General features: G+C 41.1%; 2 long non-coding RNA genes across 5 annotated transcripts; one reads left to right on the top strand and one right to left on the bottom strand.

The window, feature by feature from the left end:
• Positions 1-223: 223 nt before the first annotated feature.
• On the bottom strand, positions 224-2,712 carry LOC118368372 (uncharacterized). 2 transcript variants are annotated; one of them, XR_004822315.2, is made up of 4 exons: positions 2,585-2,712; positions 1,736-1,837; positions 992-1,159; positions 224-790 (listed from the first exon to the last, which is right to left on the bottom strand). It is a non-coding gene; the product is annotated as an uncharacterized LOC118368372 (long non-coding RNA). The 2 variants fall into 2 exon arrangements; XR_004822316.2 differs by having other exon boundaries at positions 1,736-2,043; positions 2,585-2,691.
• A 130-nt stretch (positions 2,713-2,842) lies between these two features.
• Positions 2,843-10,521, top strand: LOC118368370 (uncharacterized). Of its 3 annotated transcripts, none has more exons than XR_004822313.2 (5): positions 2,843-3,442; positions 7,516-7,685; positions 7,972-8,154; positions 8,256-8,346; positions 8,613-10,521. It is a non-coding gene; the product is annotated as an uncharacterized LOC118368370 (long non-coding RNA). The 3 variants fall into 3 exon arrangements; XR_004822314.2 differs by having other exon boundaries at positions 2,928-3,153; XR_008093084.1 differs by having other exon boundaries at positions 2,843-7,685.

Raw genomic sequence — 10,521 nt, forward strand, 5'->3', positions numbered from 1 at the left:
AAGTAAGTGAAATAAATAGGTTTTGATGAGGTTTTACAGGTAATGGGGACATACGTAAATGCCAACAAAATAACTTTTTGGTCAGTGTGTGTGAGTGTTTCAACTATTTAACTGCACTATAATGCTTAAATGGCCACTAAAATGTTAAACATTGGTTATCGGTATTGTTTTTTTTTGGCAAGGAAATATCTGATATTGGCCAAAGATGTCATATCAGTGCATCCCTAGTAAAGATACTTTAATAGAAAATGTCTCAAGTACAAGTGAATGTCATCCAGTAAAATAAAAAGTACTTTTGGGTGTCAGGGAAAATGTATGGAGTAAAAAGTACATTATTTTCTTTAGGAATGTAGTGAAGTAAAAGTTGTCAAAAATATAAATAGTAAATTACAGTACAGATACCCCAAAAAACTACTTAAGTAGTACTTTTCAACTATTTTTTTTTAACTTAAGGACTTTACACCCCTGCTTATTCCCTCATAATTCCAGCAATCTCCCAACCAGGATTTCTGGAAAACCAGGGCACATTGGGAAAGTTACTGGAATTTTTCAACCCTAAAGACAGGTAGTAGTGTTTGGATAAGCCTTCTCTTTGTGATCCTGCAGAATTCCAAGAATACTGTCCAGCCTCTTAAAAGGTATAGTACACATCTTTTGGAGTGACTCCAAGAAACACTGATGCCAGCCCCTGCAGTCTCACGTCGTCGTCCTCTTGTTTTTCTTAGGTGTAACTACTGTAGTTGTGTGGTGCTCTTTCCTGTCATACATATCATGGCACTCCCTGGGGAAACTGAGAGCAGATTGATAATTCGACATACTAAATACTTCATACATGTGTTGCTCTGCAGAATGGCAGAAGTTTATACAAGATTTATCTAGGTCATGTTTCAAAAAAACAATGACAAGCACAGGGACGAACTTCACTTTCTTGTAAATCATTGCATAGATATGTGGCCATACTAGTAGTAGTAGTATTAGTATTGTGCAGTACCTGAAGCAGCGGTTGCAGTAAAAGATCCCCATCACAGGTGTGACAGCGGATGGAGGTCTCCTGATTACAGATGCAGCACCAGGGAAGCTCATCCTCATCACTGTCTAAAGCCTGACTGGCCAGGGCAGCTTCTGGGGTCCTCGATGATGAACACGATAGAACTGGTGTCTTAAACATAGATCAAACAAATATATACTTCATTTTGTGCTTTTACTGTCTGTTTTATTTGTTGGATTCTTTGGCTGTGTTTACACCGCCACCCTAAGAACTCAAATCTGATTTTCTTTCTATATCTGATGTTTTTTTCTGATTGTCCTCAGTAAGATTTTTACATGTGACCCATATTCAATTTGCCCATTCACACTGATGTAGCCTTTGAAGTAGCACAGATGCAATGCACATTTACTGGCACTGTTGTTATTGGAAGTGGTTTTTATAGTAACATCTGGTTATGTGAAAAATAACACACACAGAAAACACATAGGAGCAAAACAATATCTGATCTGAGCATCCAGACAAAGGTCACATATGGAGGATCGGGTTTGTATCACGATTGAGGTCCACATATGGAGGTGGTATGAAGTTCAAATATCCGATTCCATGTGTTTTTTTTTCATTTACATAATAGGGGAAAAATATGATAGGTATCAGACATGTAAATAATTGTCTAAAGATGTGAATTGAGCTTCCTGTGTAAACGCAGCCTTTGAAGTGTGTGTTCAAAAAGGACTGCATATTTATTACCTGTTACTTGTGGGCAGCTGTCATTTCTGTGTTTTTTGCACCACTGTGCTCAGGAGGTATGTTGTAGCCACTGGCCTCATCCAATGCAGCTTATTCCGTGAGCTGGGAATGAGTTAAAAACAGCAGCCTCTTGTGGTTATGAAAAGTAGCACTATCTAAAATTAGGTTGGGATGCATCCCCACCAAGAGTATGTGAGCGGAGTTGAGTGGTTGAAAGTCCTGCTCATACATAGCTCATGGAATGGTGCTTGTTCACGGCTCCGGCAATCTATGTCCTTTCCTACTGCTCCACTAAAAAACACTCCAGGCTCACAGGGGGGAAAAAAACTCCATTCATTCATTGAAATCACAATTTAACCAACACCCATCTATTTTTGTGACTACCTGGACCTACCAATTGATTTTGAAGTATTGAAACCAAACCATATGGATTTGAATGAAAAGTAGTTGAATAAACATGAAAAGGTGAACGTATGAAGCAAACATAATTTCAAATAGGCTACATGTCATATTAAACAGCATATAAACACTCTAAATAGGTCAGGAGCCAGACAGGGAGCCTGATATATAATGAAAATGAATTATTTAGGATATATTATTTCAAGGCTACAGCCTACAAAGAAATTCACCATAGGCTGGTTGGGACATAAAGTATGTAGCATTTAAAATATATATATTACACCTTTATTTAACCAGGTAGGCTAGTTGAGAACAAGTTCTCATTTACAACTGGGACCTGGCCAAGATAAAGCAAAGCAGTTCGACACATACGAGAACACAGTTACACATGGAATAAAAATATCCAACTACAAAAACGTAAAGGGAGTAGGGTAGGAGGCACAAACAAACCTTCCTGAAGAGAGTGAACTTTGATGAACAACAATAACAACGGTTGTCCATTTTACCGAATTTAGTAATTATGTTTATGTTTCTAAGACATCGCACACTGAATGTACCGGAAGTTGTTGATACAACAACTTTTTTTCAAACTCGTTTCTTGTTTAGGGCTACACGTTTGAACACGTCATTGGGCTTGACCATCCAATCAACGTCGTCCAAATTTTCTCAAGGTTCCGTTCAAAGTTCAAAATATACAGAGGAAGTGAAATGATGCTGCGTTTAAAACAACTGGGAAGTCGAAAAAAAACACGATGTTAAATCATGGCATCAGTGATCTTTAGGTCGGAAAGTCTGAGCTCTAGGGAGAGACCTGACTTCCCGAAATGCATGACCATTCAAATCGATGTTTTCCCCAGTCAGAGCAATTTTTTTCCCTCCGAGTTCCCAGGAAGTCGGAGAATTCAGAGTTTCCAGTTGATTTGAACGCGACATGAGCAACCAGCAGGAAAATTGACAAGACTTAGTGTTATTGAAATTGACAAAACAAAAATTAAATATATAGCTATTTACTAAACAGGGTAAGATCTCTTTTATATAACGTTAGCCTAATACAATTTGGAAACCCAACTTTGTAGTAACGTTAACTAGCTACTATGGCTAATAATGCTAACGTTAGCTAGCTGTTTTTTTTTGTCTAGCTGACTTGCTACTGAAGTTAGCTAGTTAAGTGCTTTTGACAAAATGTTACAATGTCGGAGAGACCGCAAGGTTGTCGAAAACCAAATGCAAGTCTAAAATGAAGGGGAGAATGTCTTGCTTTTTTTTTTTTTTACTGTGGACAAATTGCCCGATTGATTTGATGAGAAGGTAATAATCATTTCAACGTCATAGGCGAATGAATGTATTATAAAGATCTATATGTAACTAACCCAATATAGTTAATTGGTGTCGTTTACAATGGGAACAAATGAAGCAAGTAGGTGGGTAAAGTGAACGCACTAGCAAGCGAGATCCTATTGGCATGTAGCAAGTATTTGCATAAATTTACTGTGACGTGTGTGCGGTGTGCATAAATCAATTCGACCTTGCACTCCTAAACAACTCAATTTAAAGTCTATAAAACGTATTGCACTTCCTATCAGATGCTAGATTTTGGAACATAAATGTATTGATCATATGTTACATCAATGAGAAAATTATCAGAATGTCTGGCCAGATTCACCCAAATTGTGTTCGAATACTCATACTAACTGTACTATTTGTGACTAAATTGAGTATGTAGTGTTCTTATTGGTCATAGTATGGATATAGTTAGTATGCCAAAAGTTCCAGGATGTCGTACTAAATTCGCCAAAATACATCAACGTTGAATATGGCCGGTGTCATTAAATTGTTTCCAGCAGCACAGTCTCCAACTTTTTGGACAACATATAAACAGCCTAATCAGCTCTGCTAGGGCGAGCAAAATGGTCAGAGTGAGGTGTCATTTGTGTCTGGAAGTAGCTAGCAAGCTATCCAACGACGTTAACCAGTTAGCAAGGGTGCTTGACTGCCATTGTGAGTCGGATTAACCCTACTCCTCGGCCAGTGCGTCATGAACGCTCTGAATTTACGAACGCCAGAGGGCACTCCAGATACGCTGGAAACATGAAACACTTTTTTTCTGATAAATAGTTCATTGCATCTGCCGTGGAGCCCAGTTTCATAATATGAACATATTTCCCAGCTGCTTGCTGTTGTTTTGAAGTAATCACGAAAAAAACTGCTTATTTTAGGGCAATTTTCACCCTGCCAGCTCCTATTAGTTCTATTGAGCATTGTGGCACCAACTCGCCTTCCGAACATTCTATTCCCAGTTTATTGTTATACGTCACACTGCCTGCTTCGCTATTGTTGGCAATGAGACCCGCTCACATTGTTTATAGATTGACACCATCGAGGTGCGGATGTTTACTTCTACAGAAGTTTTTTTTTTCCAGTTTCGTCTGGTGAACAGATTGTAGTGGTAAAATAAAAAGGGATACATTTTTTGGTGCCATTTAGGCGAAATGGAAGTCTAAGCATCACTCTAGTCAAAACAGGCTCTGCGAACATTTGATTCCATTCATTTGCTATGGCCTCGTGCTAGTGTTCCAGCTTAGCCAACGTCCTTTTGCTGTTTTTCAGCCTTGGGTGAATTTTGACTCGTTCTATTGTTCAGCCTCCTCCCGATTGAATTTACGAACACACCCGAAGTAAAACATTTTTTTATAGCAAGACAGGTTGCATAGCAACAGCATCAACTTCCGGCAGACAGGTGAAGCGCTAGTACACTCAACTGAAAGGATAATGTTCATTTACAGTATACTAAAATGAATTTATAGTATGGAGTGTATATACTCATTAAGTATGTAGTATACAGTATTACTATGGGTATTCGAACACAGCTCTAGTTCCATCCTTTCCCACTACCCTCAAATGGACTTCCTCTCACTACCATATTTGGTGGCGAGAAAATGTTCCAAGGGATGCTTCAGCTTTATAGCCCATGTGACTTGTCTGGGTTACCTTTTCTGTCTGTGTCATAGCCTTAGCTGGTGGTAACTTGTGGAATAGACACTGACTTGAATGCAGCTTTAACCAATCAGCATCCAGAAGTAAACCACCCATTGTAAAATACATGTAGGTAGGGGTGAAGTGACTATGCATAGATAATCAACAGTGAGTAGCAGCAGTGTACAAAACAAATGGAGGGGGGGGTCAATGTAATAGTCCGGTGGCCATTTGATTAATTGTTCAGCAGGCTTGGGGGTAGAAGCTGTTGTGTCGTCAGCAAACTTAATGATGGTGTTTGAGTCGTGTTTGGCCGCGCAGTCGTGGGTGAACAGGGAGTACAGGAGGGGATTAAGTACACACCCTTGAGGGGCCCCCGTGCTGAGGATCAGCGTGGCAGACTAGTTGTTGCCTACCCTTACCAGGATCCAGTTGCAGAGGGAGGTGTTTGGTCCCAGGGTCCTTAGCTTAGTGATGAGCTTCGTGGGCACTATGGTGTTGAACACTGAGCTATAGTCAATGAACAGCATTCTCACATAGGTGTTCCTTTTGTCCAGGTGGGAAAGAGCAGTGTGGAGGTCGATTGAGATAGCGTCATCTGTGGATCTGTTGGGGCGGTATGCGAATTGGAGTGGGTCTAGGGTATCTGGGAGGATGCTGTTGATGTCAGCCATGACCAGCCTTTCAAAGCACTTCATGGCTTCCGACGTGAGTGCTACGGGGCGGTAATCGTTTACGCAGGTTAACTTCGCTGCCTTGGGCACAACAATTATGGTGGTCTGCTTGAAGCATGTAGGTATTACAGACTCAATCAGGGAGAGGTTGAAAATGTCAGTGAAGACACTTGCCAGTTGGTCTGCGTATGCTTTGAGTACACGTCCTGGTAATCCATCTGGCTTTGTGAATGTTGACCTGTTTAAAGGTCTTGCTCACATCGGCTACCGAGAGTGTTATCACACAGTCATCCGGTACAGCTGGTGCTCTTGTGCATGCTTCAGTGTTGCTTGCCTCGAAGTGAGCATAAAAGGCATTTAGCTCGTCTGGTAGGTTCGCATCACTGGGCAGCTCGCGTCTGGGTTTCCCTTTGTAGTCCGTAATAGTTTTCAAGCCCTGCCACATCCGACGAGCGTCAGAGCCGGTGTAGTAGGATTTAATCTTAATCCTGTATTGACGCTTTGCTTGTTTGATGGTTCGTCTGAGGGCGTAGCTGTCAAGACTTCTGCGGAAGTCGGTCCCTCTCCTAGTTCGGGCGGTGTTCGGCGGTTGACGTCACCGGCCTTCTAGCCATCGCCGATCCACCTTTCATTTTCCATTGGTTTTGTCTTGTCTTCCCTCACACCTGGTTTCAATTACATCAATTACATATGGTGTATTTAACCCCCCCATGTCCTTGTCCAGAATTCTTTATTGTAAGTGCTTGTGCACGTCTGATGTGCGTCGGGTTATGTACCCATTTATTGATTGTTCTATTTTACCCCTTACAGTAGCGGATTTTCATATAGGCGTCCAGATTAGTGTCCCGCTCCTTGAAAGCGGCAGCTTTAGCTCGATGGGGATGTTGCCTGTAATCCATGGCTTCTGGTTGGGATATGTTTGTACGGTCAATGTGAGGACGACGTCATCGATGCACTTATTCATGAAGCCGATGACTGAGGTGGTATACTCCTCAATGCCATGGGATGAATCCCGGAACATATTCCAGTCTGTGCTAGCAAAACCGTCCTGTAGCGTAGCATCCGCGACATCTAACCACTTCCATATTGAGCGAGTCACTGGTACTTCCTGCTTTAGTTTTAGCTTGTAAGCCGGAATCAGGAGGATAGAATTATGGTCAGATTTGCCAAATAGGCAGGGGAGAGCTTTGTATGCATCTCTGTGTGTGGAGTAAAGGTTGTCTAGGATTTTTTTTGTCTGGTTACACATGTGACATGCTGGTAAATACGAGGAATAACTGATTTAAGTTTGCCTGCATTAAAGTCCCCGGCTACTAGGAGCGCCGCTTCTGGGTGAGCATTTTCTTGTTTGCTTATGGCCTTATAGAGTTGGTTGAGTGCGGTCTTAGTGCCAGCATCTGTGATGGTAAATAGACAGCTACAAATAATATAGATAGTGTGGTCTACAGCTTATCATAAGGTACTCTACCTCAGACAAGCAATAACTCTACCCTTCTTAAATATTAGACATTGCGCACCAGCTGTTATTGACAAAAAGACACACACCCCCACCCCTCGTCTTACCAGACATAGCTTCTCTGTTCTGCCGGTGCATTGAGAATCCCTCCAGCTCTATGTTATCCGTGTCGTCGTTCAGCCACGACTCGGTGAAACACAAGATATTACAGTTCTTAATGTCATGTTGGTAGGATAATCGTAGGTCATCAATTTTAATTTCCAATGATTGCTTATTAGCAAATATAATTGATGGCCGTGGGAGTTTACTCGCTCCCCTACTGATTCTCAAATGGAAGCCCGATCTGCGTCCTCTTCACGCAAATGATGGGGATCTGTGCCTGTTCCCGGAAGAGCAGTATACCCTTCTCGTTGGACTCGTTAAAGGAAAAAGCTTCTTCCAGTTCGTGGTGAGTAATCCCAGTTCTGATGCCCAGAAATTATTTTCGGTCATAAGAGACGGTAGCAGCAACATTATGTACAAAATAAGTAAAATAATAAGTTACAAACAATGCAAACATTTTTACAAAAAATAGCACAATTGGTTATGGGCATGTAAAACGTCAGCCATCCTCTTCAGCGCCATCTTAAAACACCAGATGTCATGTTGAGTTGTGTAATGTCATGGAGGTTTTGACGTTCAACAGATTTCAATCTGTTATGATGTTTTACCTTATATTTCCTGTTTGTTCACAGGTAATTCACTAAGGATACAGTTACAAGGCCCACCAGCCCCTGCCAACAGTGGTCTAAACAGTCGCCTTGTGATCTGTGATCTACAAGGCTGCCAGTGCTGGACCGTCTGATCCAAATTTGGAATCTTGGATGGCCCCACCCCCATTGAGATCTAAGGAGAATGAGAAATGGAGCGACATAAAGGTATGAGACACGCAGTAATGGGACTTTTTATGTGATGACCCGGTGACTTGACGATTTGTAAGCTAAATTATTTGACATCATTTGTGTGTGCTCAATTGTAGATGTCCAGGTTTGGTCACAGTGTTTTTTGGCTCCGTCCAGCAAGCCAAACTTCCAGCCCTTTGTGGAAGAGTCGGATCAGCCTCCGACCATGTAAGTGTTCACTGAGATCATCTTATTTTGCTGCCCTCATTCATTTCACTTTTCTCTCATAACTGAATGAATGAATGCCTGTGGCTTTTCCCAAAGCAAATATCTCTTTTTCTATTTAAAGAAATGTCTATCTAGCAATAAATTACTTTAAAACGGGATGACTAAAACCCAGCAGTAACCCCAAGGTGTATTCATGTGGCATCGTTTGTGTCTACTCCAGTTGTGTTCTTAAGGTTTTAGTTATTTGTTCTGGCACCTTCCTCCAGGACACTGTAAGATCAACCCAGCGGTGAATTTGGTGTTGTCTGCATGAAAGCCCTGCGGGGATGAGACTCCTCTGAAGAGACTGCAGCAACATCAGCAGCAGGAAGAGGGGAAAGCTCAGAAGCAGAGCATGTATTGCAAGGACCTGTTGCTCAGTGTCGCCTCTGAGTTCTGCTTTTAGGAACTGAGGGCAGAAAGCTACCACCAGAAGAAGGCCTTGGAGTCAGGGGCAGTGTCAAGGAAGAGCAAGGGGGCTCTGGTCTTCCAAACTGACACCTTTCCACCTGAACATTGACATGACATTTCCATGTTCAGATTGTTTTGTATTTAGGTAGCAGACTGTCAGTATCATCTGTTATGTCTTTGTTGTCTTTCGTCATGCATGTATTTTACTGTTTGTGATGTGTATATATAAACTGCAGTTGGAATGGCATAGGTCACACCAGTCATAGCCATAGATCACTATCTAGGCTCTGGGCCACACAGTATCCCAGAGGGAAAAATCATCTAATGTAATTGGAGAAAATGGTGCTATGATTTGAGAACTGAAATACTGGTGGTTGTTGTTACTGCATATCCTTGGATATTCTGCAATAATTGGCTGTTGAGACTGTTCTGTAATATATTTTCTTTCATGGCAATTCACTACAAAACGGTATTCTACATTTTACATTCATTCCACTCATCTATTATGTTTGGAAAAGGGCTTTAGATAACATGCCATGTTCCGTCTGGTTCCTCTCTCCATTATTTCTTTGCCTTCTTCACGTTACCTCTTAGGAATTAAACTTTCAGTACCCCATGTGGTGAAGGTAGTGTATGAGAATGACAGAGAGAAATCCAGAGGAGTCTATGACAAGGCTCAATTCACATTATAGATGTCACTGCTGTATATATTGGTAAAAATGTCCCCCCAAGGCCATGTGGTGATAGTGTTAAATAAATGTGAAATAATGGTGATGACTCTTGTGAGAATCATTGCCTGATTAACTGGAGCTTGTCGTATAAGTCACTATCAGTAGAGGGCATGCAAGAGGAGCTCTGGATGGGAGAGGCACTGCAGACCACAAAGTTCAAATATGGGTTACTTTGCATGTTTTTCATCTGATAATGTTATTTGAACCTCATTGAATATGAGAGCAAAGGGTATACTGCTCTACACATGTTCTTGCTGAAAGCTAAAGTCGTAAACACTGGCAGCTTGTCACAACAAGAAACGAGCTGCACCATAAATATGGTGAACTGAGATAGTTTAATGCAGCCACTTGGATATCTTAATTATTCAAATGTAATTATTCCATTCTCTAATGAGAGAGTGTTATGTTGTATTTTTCTGTTATGAAAACTGCCCACAATGATATAGCTACTTGACGTATTGTATTACATCCAGAATCTTTATCATTAACTGTGCTGGGCCCGGTTTCCCAAAAGCATCTTAAGTTCATCGTTAGAACCATTAAGCTAAATGGTTCGAACAATGTTTCTAACGGAGCTCATGCCTCTGGGAAACCGGGACTAGATTTTCTTAATTGTTGTCCAATGAGGTTCAGTTGGTCCCCACTGGTATAGTTAAACAATAAGGCCCGAGGGGGTGTGGTTGATATATGACGCAACGTGGAGTGCCTGGATACAGCACTTAGTCGTGGTATTATGGCCATGTACCACTAGGGTTTCACATTTTGGGGAATATTCAGAGGTGGTAACTTTCCGTGGGAATAAATGGAAATATATGCAAATTAATATTAATACAATTTAAATGTAGATGTTTTTTTGCATTGGATATATTTACCATTTCATATGGAGACAGACACATAAACCCTTTGCCTTATCATAAGTAGACATATTTGCAAATGATTAAATTGTATCAATAGAAATTATTTAGTTACGAATTAATTAAATGAGTTGACTCTT

This window comes from Oncorhynchus keta, chromosome 35 (genome assembly GCF_023373465.1).
Source record: "Oncorhynchus keta strain PuntledgeMale-10-30-2019 chromosome 35, Oket_V2, whole genome shotgun sequence".
NCBI classification, from domain to species: Eukaryota; Metazoa; Chordata; class Actinopteri; order Salmoniformes; family Salmonidae; genus Oncorhynchus; species Oncorhynchus keta.